Source organism: Primulina eburnea, chromosome 8, assembly GCF_022965805.1.
Source record: "Primulina eburnea isolate SZY01 chromosome 8, ASM2296580v1, whole genome shotgun sequence".
NCBI lineage: Eukaryota > Viridiplantae > Streptophyta > Magnoliopsida > Lamiales > Gesneriaceae > Primulina > Primulina eburnea.
In genome coordinates this window covers 36,582,160-36,601,902 of record NC_133108.1, presented here as the reverse complement: position 1 = coordinate 36,601,902, position 19,743 = coordinate 36,582,160, and positions in this window count along the sequence as shown.

The following is a 19,743-nucleotide window of genomic DNA, read 5'->3' as shown; positions in this document are numbered from 1 at the left end:
GGACAGCAGCAAAACTTCGATACTTGGCAGAATTTGGGAAGAAGAACTAGAAATCTTGAGAGAAAATTCTTGAATTTTTTACTAAATTTTTTGGTGTGAATTTTCGAATGGCATAGGGTGGTATTTATAGGTGATGAGGTGAAAATCTTATCATAATTCTGTTGATATTTCTTCCAAATTTTGAGATAATTCTTCCATAATTCGAGATTTTTCTTCCAAATATAATATCATAGCATACTTGGAAAAATATGTTCACCAAGTATTCTTAATTTTTGAAATTTGATATTAGATTGGATGGTTGAATGTAGACTGCTTTCTTGTAAGTTTTATAACGTATCTAGACTGCACTGAAATTTTCTAACTTTCTTATTGATGAAAACTGTCTTGTATGTAATATTTTCTTCCAAATTTGATTGATATCTCAACCTTTATTTTCGTGATTGATACATGTTGTGAGGCCCGGGGCCGAAGAGGACGGGGGGTGATCGCCGGTGCCATCAGTTGCACGGACAATGAGCGGCTCCTGGCAGGCTTCTAGGTGGAGGGAACATGAATGAACCGACCCACACGGGAATGAGAGGGATTCCGAGAATGTTCAATGTAATGGACTGTACAGTTGAAGAGAGCTTAAAAGATTTGATTTGTACTACTCATATCACGAAAGTGCATCTTCTTTTCGGTAGCTCATTACATAAGAACTCCAAAGTTAAGCGTGCTTGACTTGGGCAATTTTGGGATGGGTGACCTCCTAGGAAGTTTCCAGGGTGCGTGTGAGTGAGGACATAAGCACGCTGGAAAGACTCGTCTTGGTACAGTGAGGACAGTCGTCGAATCTGGGGTGTTACACATTTCATGCACTGTATTTCGATTTTTATGTATTTATTTGTTTGAAAATTTTGAATATAATGTATTATTTAATATTTTCGAATTTCTTCTTAATATGATATCAAGATTTTTAAAATATAATCTTATACATGTTTGTGACTAAATAAATAAGAATGAGTCTCATGTGAGACTTTCTCACGGATGTTAATCTGTGAGACGGGTCAACCCTACTCATATTCACAATAAAAAGTAATACTCTTAGCATAAATAATAATATTTTTTCATGGATGACCCAAATAAGAGATCTGTCCCACGAATACGACCCATGAGACAGTCACACACAAGTTTTTGTCAATAAATAATTACATTTCCAAAAATTTGGATTCTCACATATTTTCATAAACTTAATGGGTCAAATCTTGTGCCCTGCAATCCTAACCTGTTGTATTCTATAAATCATCTCTATATTTTTCCGAGTCTCTGTCGAGCAACTTTGTAAATGTTGATGCTTTTTTTTTATTTTAAATATTTACTCAAATGGGTTATTTATTCTAAATTATGTCGATTGTCTCATTATGAGTTAGATTGTCTTCTCATGTTAAACAACTCTATGATTATTCCACGCAATACTGACTTCTTGAAATCTCGATCTGCAACATTCTACCTAATAAATGTGGCTAGATCCGGAATGCGCAATGTTGGCCTATGCTATATTCGGAGTGTTATAGTACTGGTGGCGTCGCAACAACCCTTGAACAGATATTGGATGGGAAGGACCTCACCTCAAAACATATGAGATCCATCATCCAATGGTTAAATAAACACGTTATGTAACACTCCACGAGTTGGATAGTTAATCTCATATATGGATATATGTTAATCAAGTCATACCGTCTATATGACATAAAGCGAAAAAACACATAAATTAAAAATTCTTCAATTAACTTACAAAATGATACTGATACTAAACGCTAACTAATGTATAAATTTACAACCTTATATATTCAAACATTTATAACACATGCGATAAATATTTAAATTCCAAATTCATATAATATTTAATTGAATAAAATTAGAAAATGGTACCAATATCAAACGATAATGAAATGCATTGATGTTGAATGCGTATCTTCTCTATTTTAACGTACTTTGTGAGACAGATCTCTTATGATTGACTCGTCTCATAGATAAAGATTCGTGAGACCGTCTTACAAGAGATCACTTACTCTAGAAAATATCACAAACTACAATTTTTTGTCTGAGTGAAAACAAAAAACTATAATAAAAAAAAGATAAAGAATCAATTTAATTATTTTTTATGGCTAAGACTAAATAAATGCTCATTCCATAATTTCCCACATTTAGATTTACTTAAACCACAAATATTTCATCCATCCATTTGAAGTTACGGTGTTTTCTCATAAAATCCGTGGAGAATTTGTGTTACATACACTTGGAATAGCGCGAATCCACTGGCTAAAAACCCCATTAATCAGTACCATAAATTTTAAATACACGAAATATGTTTAGTTGTTTGGATAGAGCTAAAGTTAAACCAAGAACCCCATAATGTACACCTGCGATATTTATGAGCGACACCAATTTTTTGTCCCTTCTCCAAAAAAAAGTCAAAATTTATGTGATTTAACGTATATTAGGTAACAAGGGATAAGAAAAATGCATTAACTTAGTTGTAAACTGAACTTATACATAGTAACAAGCATGATGACAGTCTGCTATTTTAATTTTCCTACAACATAATATGGCTTTTTTCTTTAGTGTTATTCTATTTTGGCACAATGCAATCAGATTTCATGCAAAGGGGATTGTGAAGTCCATCTTGTATAAATTTACTAGTCAATTGCTCTTGAAGAACCACTTCTTTTGGCACTAAAAAAGTACTCCTAACATATAGAGTTTATCTATCCATGGAGTCCCCTAATGCTGTTGGTGGTAACAAAACCCTGTCTGATGTCTCGAGCAAAAGTGGTGAAGAAATGGATCATCCTTTGGTTGTTGGTGAAGCCACGTCTAATCTTTCGAGCAAGAATTCAGAAGAGAAGGTGGGATTTTCTGCTGTCCCTGGTGGATCTAATATTCAAGGGGCTAAAGAATGTAATGAGTTGAATCCTGAAGTTAACTCATTGAACTCCAACAATAAAATCCCACCTGTCGTTCTTGGAACATCGAAGGATTCTCCTAAAGGGGGAGATCTTGATGAGTCGAGTCTTGAAGTTAACTCTTCGAAAGCCAAGGATGAAACCCCTCGAATCGTGCTTGATCCGATAGGTGAGTCTAGTAAAGGGAAAAATCTGGAGGAGTCGAATCACGAAGTCAACTCACCGCATATCAATACTGCTGAAATTCCTCCCCTCGTGATGGATCCGTTACAGGACTCCGCTAAAGGGAAAAATCTTGATGAGTCTGATGTTGAAGTCCTTTCTGCTGAACCAGAGGCATCTGACGTGGCAAATGCGGATCAGGACGATGGTGAATATTCTTGTAAGTACTGTCATAGGAAGTTTACCAACAAGCAGTCGTTGGGCGGCCACCAGAACGCCCATAAATTTGAGCGTGCCCTGGAGAAAGATGCGTATGAGTCCCGCGAGTTGCGTGCTGGATACTTCAGTGGGACTTCATCCTATCCCAGGATCACCTCTAATCTATCATCCCACCCTGGATCTTTGAAAAGATCTTATGAGTATATGAACAGGCCACTCCAGATCATCAGCAGGCCGTATCAGTCTCAACAAATCCTGCAGCATCAGGCAATGCAAGTTTCACGTCCTGTGATGCCTAGCATGCTGCCTCAGGCTGTTCCTCACCATTTTCATGAACTTTATCGTGGTTATCACCCTGGTTGGGCCATGCCAGCGCCGAGGATTTCGACTGCTGTCCCCTCAGTGCCTGTTCCAAGAGTTTCTCAGTTTGTTACGGCCCAGCCTTCATACCTTCCTAGTCTTGCTCTAACTCTTCAGTTTCCTAATCCAGGAACACCAAGTTCCAGTTCCAGGCCCGTTTCTCAGGGCTTGCCAGCTTTTCCTGAATCAAGATCTGTCCCTGGAAGAAACGCTGGAGTCCAAATCAATAATCAGAGGAATGCTCTTGCAAATGAGGAGGAGGATGATTCAGGCCTGGATTTAACTCTCAGGCTTTGATCGATTTCATGTTTTATTTATCTCAACAATTTATTTTCGATTGTAACTTTGGCAATTAATTGCTCTTCGTTTCCATTGCCATGAAAAAACTCATATGCCTTTATATTTCTTTTATCAAAATTTAGAATTCATAACCGGATATATGTGCTTTCAATGAACTACTTTCATTTTTCCTTCACCATGGCTTGGTTCCTAATTACACTAAGAGATGCTGTTTAAAGAGCGCGTTAAATATTTTCAGACTTCTAACTAAAATTTTTGGACTAAACATCTGATAACGATATAACGTCTGATAACGGTATAACTCGATTATTTTAGATCATGGAACCAGAAGTATAGATTTAAACTGTTGCGCGACGTCGGTAGCTATACATGACAACATAGTTAAATATAATCGTTACTCAAAAACAAAAACAAAAACAAAAGTAAAATATTGATAGAAGTCATTAATACAATAAAGCACTTTTCATTGTCCACAACACGTGCTTATGCAATAGTAATTTGTAATTTAGGAGAATCAAATTAATTAGTTCGAAAAGCAACCAAAATCAGTGACAGATAAGAATGAAATTGCATGAGACTTACGAGGTTATTGGATTTAGTCTTAATGTATTGGTGCGTAGTATTTATGTCACTTGAAATCTGTTGCCAGATTTAGTTTGCCAAAATTCAAATTCTAGAATGTACATTAATCAATAAATCTGATGCGCTTATAATATATATTGAGGAAATATTATTTATGGTTATTTCATGTTTATGCATTGATTTTAGGAGTTCATTTTAATTAGGACGAAAAGAATGTTGCATAAATTTTATATTGGGATTTTGGAAAAAATGTACGTACCTTTGTTTATGAGTTACAATAGACTTCTATAGCAACTTGGGTTAATCATTTTCGTAAAGTGGCGACGAATACAAAGTAGTTGCTATATGAGCTTATTATACAGTCATGCAGGCGTGGACCCGGGCTCGAAGCGTGACATGCTTTTAATTTGGGAATGATTTTTATCTATTATTTTGAAAAGGCTTAAAAAAACATATTTTTTTAAAGGAGAAAAGGATATAGAAAAATTATAAAAATCAGATAGATTTCATTTAAAACATCATCGTTGTTGTTATTATTATTATTATTTGCCACTATATGGCAATACCAATTATATACTAAGGAAGAAATCCTTGTTAATTACTTGATATATGACATGCACAGGATTATGGTCAACATTTATATCTATGATATGTTGACAAGAAAGTCTACACCATGTATGAGATTCTAAAATATCCTGAAAATTTAAAATATATAGGATATATGTTTTTTTATATTATAACATATTATGTGATTAAATTTACTATTTGGTATATCAAATCTATAAAATTAACAATATACTTTTCGGTGTATATATTTAGAAACACATGGATTGGGTTATTAAAGTTTAAGATTAATTTTTTTTGTAATTTATATTTTATTTATATGTCATAAAAATATGACAAGGTTTAAATTATAAAAATATTTTTAAAAATTAAAAAATATTCCGTTTTAGTTTGTGGGGGTGAATCAAAATTGTGTTTTATAATAAAAGAAAAGCATTAATATATAAAGATAACATTTCCAAGAAATATAATTAAATTAATAAGAAGTGCTATTAATATTTTTATGGACTATAAGTAACATTCATCTGTTATTAATGTGGGCATCAAATTCAATATAATCAAAAAAAAAAATTGCAAAGTACAATTTCGATTGAAAATTCAATATCACTAAAAAAATGCAAAGTACAATTTCGATTGAAATGTTAACATCTTAGTGATCCGAGTTTTATAACATCAATTAAATTTCAAAATATCTTGGTCATCTATATATAATATATATAAAAATGGAGACCCTTAGTATCTGACTTTCTGACACTAATTAGTTTTCAAAATTAATAAGTAATATTTCTTATACAACTTAAGCATAACAAAAATATGTAATTCATTTTACAAATTTAAAAATTCACGATACCACATATTTAATATAATATATTGAGTGAGTCTTATGTGAGATCGTTTCGCGGATCCTAATATGTGAGACGAGTCAACCATACTCATATTCACAATAAAAATAGAATGGAATCTCATGTGAGATCGTCTCACGGATCTTAATCTGTGATACGGGTCAACCCTACTCATTTGCACAATAAAAAGTAATAATCTTAGCATAAAAAGTAATACTTTTTCATGGATGACCGAAATAAGAGATCCGTCTCACAAATATGACCCGTGAGACCGTCTCACACAAGTTTTTGCCTAAAAAGTAATACTCTTAGCGTAAAAAATAATATTTTTTCATGGATGACTCAAATAAGAGATTCGTCTCACAAATACGACCCGTGAGACCGTCACACAGAATTTTTTGCCTAATATATTATCCTTATCCAAATAATAATTAAAAATTATAAAAAAATTATGAATCAACTTGATCTGTTAATAATTATGATTCGTACACATTATAATCATTATTTTACACACTTATCACACATACATTGTTTGCTAGTTACATTGAAATAAGCTAGGATTTCGAAATAGGGGCTGGCTAAATTAAATCCAATTCATACATTTTTATTTTTATATAAATAAATTAGTTAAAAAAATATAGAACGCAAAAAAAACTATCTCCAACGCACTATTTGTGCTTATTAAATATATTTCCATCAAGGTAAAATGATTTATCTACACCAGTGATCATTTGAACTTTTAAAATATATATATATCTCTGAATATGATAATTTTTGTTATTTTCGAATTAATTATTTTTCATTTTTTATTAAGAGTGATAAATTATTTTATTTAAAAAATTTAAAATATAAATTAAGATATGACTGTATTTTAAAAATATAAAAGTATAATTGTAATTTTAAATAAAATTTAATAAAAATAATTAAAAACTAGTTATTGTATAAGTCTCAATAAAATTAAGTTGAATCAACAATCATCAACTTCATGATCAGTTAATTAAACTAGTTTACATAAATTCTAATCAAAACATGAACCACAATAATATGAATCCTCGAAATTCAATGAAAAATTAAAATAAATGTAGACAATATATAATAAAAAGAGAAAATAAAAGTGAAATCAAGCAAGGCCCTGCCTGCCTATTTCAGAACACACAAGCAACTGCACTTGATCAGGAGTCAGCCACCGGTTATCCATTCCCATCTGCTCATCGTCACTATCTGCGGCTTCTCCACCTCTTTCCCCAGCACAACACACAATTCCTCAATCCCGTTCTTCCATAGGCATTCGCCGCTATTTCCCTCAAATCAGCTGAATCAGCAACCCAAACATATAGTTACTTGGAGAGCTTTTTCAAATCATGCATGGCTGTAGGGTGGCGGGTGGATTTTGGACAGACCGGTTGTAAGAGGGACGCCACTCGACGTCGAGTCCGACAATGAGTTGGAGGTAGGGACAAGGACAGAGCCACTCCGAAAGTTGATGAGCTCCGGCGCCCTAGGTCGATTTTTTAGAACATATAATATATTTAATTTATTTTTTATATGTATACTAATAATTATTTAATTTAGTATATGCTAAAAAAATATTATTAGTACAATTTTGGTTTTCTGAACGTACACTGGTAATAAAATTACTAGAACAATGTAGTCTGATAATAAAATTATTAAACTAAATTTAACTTGATTTGAATTCGCATATAAATATGAAAAAACTTGCTCAAAAACAAAAAAGAAATAGAGTATTTCTCCAAACCTAATAAATGATAATAAATTTTCTAACAAACGAGTAAATATTATATGCAAATTAGTAAAAATAAAGTATAAATGAGATTTTTTTTTTCAACAAAGAAAATATCAAAGTGGGTTATAAGGCTTAAAAAACTTTGTAGGTTGAGTTTTTTAATTGGTTTCCTGAAAAATATAATATTAAATACTTATAGAATATTAATATTCAACTTATAATTTAGATTTTGCTAAATATATTATAATTTTATATCTAAAAATTCATACGTAAATTATAATTTTTTTCACCTTTTATTTATTTAGTTTTCAGTGAAACGACTTTTCGAGCATTATAATTATTACAAGATCATAATATAATATTTTTTTAGTATTTTAGCAAAAGAATAAAAGGAATAGTTTTTCTTATCAAAAATACAAAAAAAAAAAAAAAAAATTGTTTATCGTACCACGGGCCACTACCGACATCCCATATCATATCTATTAGAAGGGAATATCTTCTTATACATGTATATCATTTTGGATCGGATCTGACTAATTTTTTATTTTAAAAAGTTTATATTAAGGGCGACTTTCAAATAAATCTCCAAAGTCTTAGTTTCATTTGGATTTTACTCCCTTTTCAAGCGAACGTTTAGTTTAGGCTCCCTATTTTATTTAAATTTTTGCAAATTCATCCTTGAATTCTCTTCTTGATATGTGACATTGTTACACCTATCGAACATGTCCAAAGACATAGGTCTATGCATGGTTTCCAGCTTATGTACCATGAATATATAGGTTTTTATATATATAGTCAATCATGCTTCCGTATAATAAATTAAACATTTTTACCTCTTTGACTGGAATGCATTCAGGTAGTATCCACTGTGTTTTACAGACTACATCTCACAGTCTAAGCACGCAGTCGCAATATATGGTTCATGATGTAGATTTCCTCATTAGCCTTTAGCACAACCCTTTATCGTTTACTATCTCATGGTGTATAGTAAAGATATTTAATTTGAAAATAATCCATGACAGGAGCAATAAGTATTGGTTCTTTTATTTAAACATATAAATTATTATTACATAGTAACTTCATATAGATGATAAGGAAATTGTTTATCTACTAATTGTAGTTGAAAGTACAACACTCAAAACTTCTAAAGAAACTATTACAATTTTCTTTGAAAGAAAATGAAGATGTTGAATTATGTTTTCATCTTCTTTCTATCTTGATATATATAAAATCCTTGGTGGATTTAAAATCCGGACTTCATACTTGTGAATATTCTGCTTGATGGTTGTGGCTGACTGCAACTTTTGATAGGTGGTCATGTCAACCATTTATTTAGTGGTCCGTTTTTTTTTTTGTGGTGGTTGAGTGGTTCATCTACCTATAGTGGATTGGTTAGATCACATGATTTTTTTAACGTTTTTGGGAAATCTTTTGCTCTGTATGGTCTCTGTGGAAAATTTGTGTGGTCTTTCACCATTTAGCCTTGTTTCTACAGTATATTTCTGGTTAGATCTTGGCTGAAAACTTTCAAAACTCTGATTCTTTCTCATTCGAGCACTCTGGATTGATATCTTCTGGCCATCTTCCAACTTAAGCCATGTTGAACAATTTCTGTACCTTTATTGTTCCACGTTAGAATTCTTTTACTTTCAAATATTTCTTCTAAAAATCTTGTAGTTTTTCCTGTCATGATATTTAATAAAAAAAGATTCATTTACAGAATTTTGATTAAAAAAAATAGAACTTAACCTTTTCCATTTCTATGAGACATGCACATAATCCCCATACTCGTCTTGTAAAGATATCGTCTTTAATGAGTGATGAAACAAGGGGTGTTTCATTATCTAGAGGATCTTTGATAAACTTCTGAATGTTCATGCCTGGTCTTCTGAACTTGATAAAGTGAAAGGTTTCGTGTGAGCCTTTCCCGAGTTGTTCTGATGCTGTACAAAAAAAGTAAAGCTCTAGAATATCTTCTCTTGACAAATAATCATCATTTGTCTATGTTTCATGAATAGTTTCATGAATCCACTTGGGTAATGCTGAAATTTCTAAGGAGTTGGGTGATGTATAAACCAGGACAAAAGCCTCAAATTCATACAATTCCTTGACCTCTTTGGGGTAGGAATTTGGTTTCATCCATATCATACGATACTTTCCTACTATATCAACTCGGATTGTGTCTGGGTTGATACATATTCTTATTTTCAATTTCTCTCAATTCTGTTGATATACGTGAAATAGAGAAACAATAAGCTCGTTAGTACCAACCTTAGATTTTCCCTTGTCGGTTTGAAGTTTAAAGTTGATATATCTCTCTTCAATCTCATAGGTGAATAGTTTACTTGAATTATCGAGATAAGGATCCGAAACTTCGATTTTTCTTTAGGCCAACTCATCTAAAGATGGTCCCGACTCAACATTTGTGTTAGAGGTTTTTGTAACAAACCGTACTTCTCATACTTAAAATTTGCGGAAAAATTAAAAATTTTCTTAAATAAAAACATCCATACGGTCGTCACTCAACATTCATAAAATAAATCTCACAATCATCTGTCACCAATAAAGTTTTGCTAAATGAAACTGTCACCAAATATTTAAAAATCAGAGTATTTTAAACTTGCATAAAATAAAAAAAACATAAACATTGCGGTCCTCGGGTCTAGCCTGCCACTCAGCCCAAGCCTGCCCCTTGGTCATCACCTCCTGTCTCCTCAACATAGTCACCTGCATCGATCAAGTCTAGTGAGTCTAGAGACTCAACACGTAAAAACTGGGATAACGAGTACTACATAATAAAATCGCATGCATCTTAAAAATAGAACGTACATAATTTGAAACTTGAGCTTGCATAATAACTTGAACTTGCATACATATATAGACGTGCCATAACGTGAAACTTTCATTATCATAACTGCATACTTGAGCATACTAAAACATACATAACTTCATTTTGCATAGAGGATGTTTCAAAGCAAGTGACCCATACATAATAAACGCCTGATCAGACACACCAAAGTACTGGGCTGACAGGGACGTATCCACTGCCGCATACATGAGATCCCCGTTCATAATTTAACGGGCTGGTTGGTCCCCGTTCATAATTTAACGCTTTCCAACCACGATCTAACCCGTTCATAATTTAACGGGGCGGAGAGGTCCTCGGCCACGTTCACCGACTTCCAAACCCATTCATAATTTGGTCACAAGTCAATTAGCATACCTCAAAAATTTAAACATATTTTCTTTGCACGTCATACATACTTATTTGGCGTTGAGGGATTTGTTGGACTTCGATCGGGGCCGTTGCTGCGCATACTGATCATGAATTGACATGCTTAACTTGCATACTTAGACGTAGGTAATCATGCTCACTTATGAGTTCATTCAATTCCTTAGGACGTTCTACAATTCCCATGACTCGACTTTGTAAATCATTGTACTAACCCATGACGTCTAACCTCAAAGCATACTAAAATATTTTTCCCCAAAAATGAAGGACACGGACCCCGTACCTACATCCGTGTAGGGGTCCGTGTAGGCTCTGGAAATTGACACCGAAGGAAAGCAAAGGCACGGACCCCGTGTCAGGGTCCGGGTGAGGGTCCGTGTAGGTACTAGAAAAAGACACTAAGTGAAACCCAAAGGCACGGACCCCGTGCCCTCATCCGTGAAGGGGTCCGTGTAGATACTGGAAAAAGACTCCGAGAAGAAAGCAAAGGCACGGACCCCGTGTCAGGGTCCGTGTACCCACTGTGATCGCGAACTTACGAAAATTCTGAACACCCAATGCTTATTCTTCTAGACTCGATTATACGGACCAAGCACCGACACCTCGAGACTCATCCTAGCATACCATAACATAAATCCAAATTGTACAAACGTTTCAAAACAACAGTGTTCGCTCTACGACACACACGACCCAAAATACGGCAATTGACATCAAATTGTTTCCTACGACTTCTAATTAGTTCGAGTGCCTATCGACATGAAACGTAACCTCAAAAACACTCTTAACATCATTACTAACATACCCGTACGCAGCAACAATCGCCCGTCGATCTCCAACGAAGCCTGCAACACTGAAACTTCAAGAATTATCAATATCATAACTTTTCTGAAAACGCATTTTGAGCAGTCCCACGAAAAAACGCCATAACTCACTCAATATTTGACCAAAAATTTCGAATCATATATCAAATCGAAGGTATCGAAGTGCTCTACGACTTTGTAGTTAAAAGTTTTCTCAAAATATGCACCGAAAATTCGCAGTTTACACGGGAACATCAAAAACGAGTTTTCAGATCCAAAATTCATTTAAAACCGATCCGAATCTATTTCTGCTCAAACGACGAACGTCACACACATATTTTTACGCATAAAACAACGCAACACATAATATGACATGATCGATACAGAAAGAACAGATTATACGTGCCTTTTTTATATTTAAAATACCGTACGACGACACCGAAGCGGAGATGGAGCGAGGCTTGATCCGGGACGATGGTGGCGCTAAAATTCTTTGAAGAAAATTAACGAAAACGTGCTGGAGGAGAAGGGAAGGGGGCGGCTGTTTCTAGGGAAGGAGAACCCTAGGTTTCTATCTTTCAAAATAATTAAATCTGAAACGTAAGGTGAGTGTGTGTGTTTAGTGTGTGTAAAAATGTGTAAGTGTGTGTGAGTGTGTGTAACGTGTGTGTGTATTTTAATTAGGAGAAACTCTAGCAAAATAGACTATTTAAAATACTACTAGAAAGTTAACACTCACTAATTTAATCAAACTCTACAATTAAAATAATTACACACCAATTTTAAAAGTTTCAAACTCTTAAATCTCTAGATACATAATAATACCTTAAAACATTAAAACTTGATAACTTAGTAAATTCCCCATCCTCAACTTAAAATAAAATACCACATTTTAAATTTGCCAAAACCGTCACCGGTCTTTTCCTCGATCCCGCCTCGAATAATCGCCTGAAACATGAAACTTGAAAAACGTTTTAACGTGCATCGCATAAACATAAATAATTTAAAGTAAAGCATTTAAATAAATCATGCATCGCTAAAACTCGTTTAAAATTTATTTAAATGATTTAGTAATTTAAATAAATGCATGAGTTTATACGTGTCTTGAATTTTGGGCACTACAGTTCCTCCCCCACTTATAAAAATTTCGTCCTCGAAATTAAGTCTTACCGAACAACTCCGGGTAGCGAAGTCTCATATCTGCCTCTGACTCCCAAGTGGCCTCTTCCACTGATTGATTCAGCCACCGGAGTTTGACCAACTTAGTCGTCTTGTTCCGAAGTCTGCGCTCCTGTCTGTCTAGGATTTGGACTGGTTTCTCCTCATAAGACAGGTCTGGAGTCAACTGTAACGGATCATAACTCAGAACATGAGAAGGATTAGCCAAATATTTTCTCAGCATCGAGACATGGAACACATTGTGCACCCCGGCCAGATTCGGCGGAAGGGCTACACGATAAGCTAGTGTCCCAACTCTGTCCAAAATCTCAAACGGTCCAATAAACCTCGGACTCAACTTGCCTCTCTTTCCAAATCTCATAACACCCTTCATAGGTGCTATCTTGATAAAAATGTGATCTCCTACGGCAAACTCGAGATCTCTTCTTCTTTTATCGGCATAGCTCTTCTGACGGCTTTGGGCAGTCTTCATTCTCTCACGAATCTTGACCACCACGTCTGCAGTCTGTTGAACTATCTCTGGACCTAGATCTGATCTCTCACCCACTTCATCCCAATGAACTGGTGATCTGCACTTCCGGCCATACAACGCCTCATAGGGAGCCATACCAATAGATGCTTGGAAGCTGTTGTTGTATGTGAACTCCACTAAAGGTAGTCTAGACTCCCATGTTCCCTGAAAATCAATCATGCAAGCTCTTAGCAAGTCTTCTAAAATCTGTATCACTCGCTCAGACTGGCCATCTGTCTGCGGGTGAAAAGCTGTACTAAAAAGCAACTTCGTCCCATAGCTGCATGTAAGCTCTTCCAGAAGGACGATGTAAACCTCGGGTCCCTGTCGGACACAATTGAAACTGGAAATCCATGTAAGCGAACTATCTCCCTGAGGTAAAGCTTCGCATACTGCGTTATGGAGAAAGTCGTCTTCACTGGTAGGAAATGCGCTGATTTAGTGAGTCGGTCCACTATAACCCAAATGGAATTCGATCCTCTGACTGATCTCGGCAACCCAACAACAAAATCCATAGTAATGTTCTCCCACTTCCACTCGGGGATGGGGAGTGACTTAACCAACCCTGCTGGTCTCTGATGTTCAGCTTTTACTTGCTAACAAGTGAGACATTCTGATACGAACCTACGGATGTCTCGCTTCATCCCTGGCCACCAATACAATAATTGTAGGTCTTTGTACATCTTGGTACCTCCTGGGTGAATGGAATACGGAGATGCGTGTGCCTCTGTCAAAATATCCGGTCTGATCGCACCAACACTAGGCACCCACATTCTACCTCTGTATCTCACAATGCCGTCTGAAACTGTGTACAGCACACTGCCCTTGGCTTCGTCTTTCAGTCTCCATTTCTGTAACTGCTCATCTGAAGACTGACCTGTTCGGATACGGTCTAGCAAATCAGACTTGACTGTCAGATTAGACAACCTAGGAGCCTTGCCATCACGATAAATCTCTAGACCAAACTTCTGAATCTCCGACTGTAGCGGTCTCTGAGCTGACAACTGAGCTACCACTGCCACTTTTCTGCTCAAGGCGTCTGCGACAACATTAACTTTTCCCGGATGGTAGCTAATCTCGCAGTCGTAATCTTTCACAAGTTCCAACCACCGTCTCTGTCTCATATTCAACTCTTTCTGCGTGAAGAAGTATTTGAGACTCTTATGGTCGGTGAAAATCTGACATTTCTCGCCGTAGAGATAGTGTCTCCAAATTTTCAATGCGAAGACGACGGCGGCTAACTCAAGGTCGTGCGTTGGGTAGTTCTTCTCGTGCACCTTCAACTGCCTGGAAGCATAAGCTATGACTCGACCTTGCTGCATCAATACTGCGCCTAACCCGAGCTTAAATGCATCGGTGTAGAGCACAAATTCACCTTGCCCTGTTGGCATGACTAGCACTGGCACCGAAATAAGAGCTTGCTTCAGAGTATCAAAGCCCTTCTGACATTCATCACTCCACACGAATTTAGCATTTTTCTTGGTGAGTGAAGTGAGTGGCACCGCTATGGATGAAAATCCCTTAATAAACTTACGGTAGTAGCCTGCTAAACCCAAAAAGCTGCGGATTTCAGATGCATTCTTCGGCTCAACCCATTCCTTGACAGCCGCTACTTTCGCTGGATCCACCTCGATTCCACTGCTAGATACTATATGCCCCAAAAATGCTACCTTTTCTAACCAAAATTCACACTTACTGAATTTCGCAAATAACTTGAGACTTTGCAATGTCTGTAATACTGTCCTCAAGTGCTGGTTGTGCTCCTCATGGCTCTTCGAGTATATTAGAATGTCGTCAATGAATACTATGACGAATTGATCGAGGAACGGCTGAAATACTCGGTTCATGAGATCCATGAAAATTGCTGGAGCATTTGTCAGACCGAATGGCATTACTAAGAACTCGAAATGCCCATACCTGGTCCTGAAGGTCGTCTTGTGAACATCTGCATCCTTAACCTTCAGCTGGTGATACCCTGATCGAAGATCTATCTTAGAGAAAACTGTAGCTCCCTGCAATTGATCAAACAAGTCTTCGATTCTTGGAAGTGGGTACTTATTCTTGATCGTTACCTTGTTCAGCTCTCGGTAATCGATGCACAGTCTCATGCTCCCGTCTTTCTTCTTTACAAAGAGCACTGGTGCGCCCCACGGTGAGAAACTAGGGCGGATAAATCCTTTGTCGAGGAGCTCCTGAATCTGCTGCTTGAGCTCTAACATCTCAGCTGGAGCTAATCTGTATGGCGCCTTAGAGATTGGCACTGTGCCCAGCACGAGCTCGATTGCAAACTCCACCTCTCTCTCTGGTGGAAGGCCGGTGACGTCATCAGGAAAGACGTCTGGAAATTCTTTGACTACTGGTACTTCTGATAAAGATGGAGTGGGCGCGTCAGGCGCTGAAATGATACTAGCCAAGAAGGCCTGACATCCCTTGGAGATCAACCTCTTCGCCTGCATGCACGAAATCATGCGAGGGAAACTCCTCCATCTGGCTGGTTCAAAAAGGAACTGCTCCATGCCCGGCGGTCTAACCAAAACTGACCTCTTCTGAAAGTCAATTAAGACTCTGTTCTTTGTCAGCCAGTCCATTCCCAGAACGATATCAAACTCTGGCATCGGCAATAGGATTAAATATGCATACACTAGGTGGCCATGCAGTTCTAGATCGATATCTCTGACCACACTGGTAGCTAACAGCTCTTCCCCTGATGGGACTGTTACTGAGAAATTCACGTCTAGGCCAATGGACTTGAGATCCAAATGATTAGCAAACGTTTCCGATATGAAGGAGTGAGTGGCTCCTGAGTCTATCAATGCGGTTGTGGATAGTCTCTTAATGAAAATGTTCCCTGAGATGCGTTAGCACAACACGAACGAACTTATATCCCCAAAATTACTAACATAAACCTTAAGCACAAAAGAACTCAATAACCTTAGGCACACAGAATATTAATAGCACGCTAATAATCCCAAGAAGAAAAATCCCACATGCAAGGCAATATAATACTGAGCTTAGGTGGAAAAGTTTACCAGTCAGTAGGGTGGTGTCTGGGTCCGCCTCCTGTGCATGCATGGCGAATACTCTGCCCTGGGTTGGTTGCTTCCACTGTGGGCACTCTTTCAGCACGTGATCTGTAGCCCCACATTTAAAACATTTCCCGGATCCCCATAGGCACTGTCCGGGATGCTGGCGGTTACACTTCTGGCACACTGGGTAAATAACGGGCCTCTGCGGCGCCCCTTTCTGCTGAACGGGACCCTTGCCCTTTGGCGGTCCCTGAAAAAGTCTCTTTCCTGGCGGCCCCTGATACGGTTTCTTAAAGTGGGGTCGCTGATTCTGCTGCTGATGGTGTGGCTGCGGTGGAGCCTGATAGGGCCTCTTGCCCTGCCTGTCCGCCTCGATATCCCGCTGGTCTTGCTCTGCAGCCAGAGCTCTAGAGACAGCAACTGCATAAGAAGTAGGGCCAGCTACCCTCACGTCACGGCGCAAGATCGGCCGCAAACCATTTAAGAAGTGCCTCAACTTCGCCTGGACATCATTAGCGATGAGGGGCACGAAGTGACATCCCCTCTCAAACTTCCTAACAAAATCTACCACGCTACTGTCCCCCTGCCGCAACGTCATAAACTCGTTGGTGAGTCTGGTTCGTACTTCCTCAGTGAAGTACTTGGAGTAGAAAACTTCCTTGAAACCATTCCAAGGCAGCACCTGCAAGTTGACTGCCACAGATGCACTCTCCCACCATAATCTGGCGTCCCCTGTCAGAAGGAACGTGGCACATCTGACCCTATCTGCGTCGGTCAGTTCCATAAAGTCAAAGATTACTTCGATGGACTTGATCCATCCTTCAGCGACCATCCGGTCAGTAATACCCGAAAACTCCTTCGGACTCATCCTCCTAAACCTCTCATATACTGCCTCTGGTTGGGGCCTCGCCCCTGCGCCTGCTGCTTCTTGGTTCCCCGCAAACTGTGCGAAGAACTGTGTCATACCAGCAAGCATCTGTGCCTGCATATTTGGTGGTGGAGGTGGTGGAGGATTGGCCCTCTCCTCATCTCGATGTTCTCTGTTCTCATCCCTTGTTTCACGGTCGATCACACGTCTAGGAGGCATACTGTTCCAATAAATTACCCAACACGTAAACCCAACATGCATGTACATATATCAATATTTTATGATGCACGTAAATCAAACTTAAAACATGCACATACTGAAATCATAACTTGATGCTTACTACATAACATAATGCAAACTTTAAACTTACAGACTTGAGGTGTGACTTCGTGAGCTTCTTGCGACTGGCAGTAGGCATGACCCTTTACAAGAACACCGCTCTGATACCAACTGTAACGAACCGTACTTCTCATACTTAAAATTTGCGGAAAAATTAAAAATTTTCTTAAATAAAAACATCCATACGGTCGTCACTCAACATTCATAAAATAAATCTCACAATCATCTGTCACCAATAAAGTTTTGCTAAATGAAACTGTCCCCAAATATTTAAAAATCAGAGTATTTTAAACTTGCATAAAATAAAAAAAAAACATAAACATTGCGGTCCTCGGGTCTAGCCTGCCACTCAGCCCAAGCCTGCCCCTTGGTCATCACCTCATGTCTCCTCAACATAGTCACCTGCATCGATCAAGTCTAGTGAGTCTAAAGACTCAACACGTAAAAACTGGGATAACGAGTACTACATAATAAAATCGCATGCATCTTAAAAATAGAACGTACATAATTTGAAACTTGAGCTTGCATAATAACTTGAACTTGCATACATATATAGACGTGCCATAACGTGAAACTTTCATGATCATAACTGCATACTTGAGCATACTAAAACATACATAACTTCATTTTGCATAGAGGATGTTTCAAAGCAAGTGACCCATACATAATAAACGCCTGATCAGACACACCACAGTACTGGGCTGACAGGGACGTATCCACTGCCGCATACATGAGATCCCCGTTCATAATTTAACGGGCTGGTTGGTCCCCGTTCATAATTTAACGCTTTCCAACCACGATCTAACCCGTTCATAATTTAACGGGGCGGAGAGGTCCTCGGCCACGTTCACCGACTTCCAAACCCATTCATAATTTGGTCACAAGTCAATTAGCATACCTCAAAAATTTAAACATATTTTCTTTGCACGTCATACATACTTACTTGGCGTTGAGGGATTTGTTGGACTTCGATCGGGGCCGTTGCTGCGCATACTGATCATGAACTGACATGCTTAACTTGCATACTTAGACGTAGGTAATCATGCTCACTTACGAGTTCATTCAATTCCTTAGGACGTTCTACAATTCCCATGACTCGACTTTGTAAATCATTGTACTAACCCATGACGTCTAACCTCAAAGCATACTAAATTATTTTTCCCCAAAAATGAAGGACACGGACCCCGTACCTACATCCGTGTAGGGGTCCGTGTAGGCTCTGGAAATTGACACCGAAGGAAAGCAAAGGCACGGACCCCGTGTCAGGGTCCGGGTGAGGGTCCGTGTAGGTACTGGAAAAAGACACTAAGTGAAACCCAAAGGCACGGACCCCGTGCCCTCATCCGTGTAGGGGTCCGTGTAGATACTGGAAAAAGACTCCGAGAAGAAAGCAAAGGCACGAACCCCGTGTCAGGGTCCGTGTACCCACTGTGATCGCGAACTTACGAAAATTCTGAACACCCAATGCTTATTCTTCTAGACTCGATTATACGGACCAAGCACCGACACCTCGAGACTCATCCTAGCATACCATAACATAAATCCAAATTGTACAAACGTTTCAAAACAACAGTGTTCGCTCTACGACACACACGACCCAAAATACGGCAATTGACATCAAACTGTTTCCTACGACTTCTAATTAGTTCGAGTGCCTATCGACATGAAACGTAACCTCAAAAACACTCTTAACATCATTACTAACATACCCGTACGCAGCAACAATCGCCCGTCGATCTCCAACGAAGCCTGCAACACTGAAACTTCAAGAATTATCAATATCATAACTTTTCTGAAAACGCATTTTGAGCAGTCCCACGAAAAAACGCCATAACTCACTCAATATTTGACCAAAAATTTCGAATCATATATCAAATCGAAGGTATCGAAGTGCTCTACGACTTTGTAGTTAAAAGTTTTCTCAAAATATGCACCGAAAATTCGCAGTTTACACGGGAACATCAAAAACGAGTTTTCAGATCTAAAATTCATTTAAAACCGATCCGAATCTGTTTCTGCTCAAACGACGAACGTCACACACATATTTTTACGCATAAAACAACGCAACAC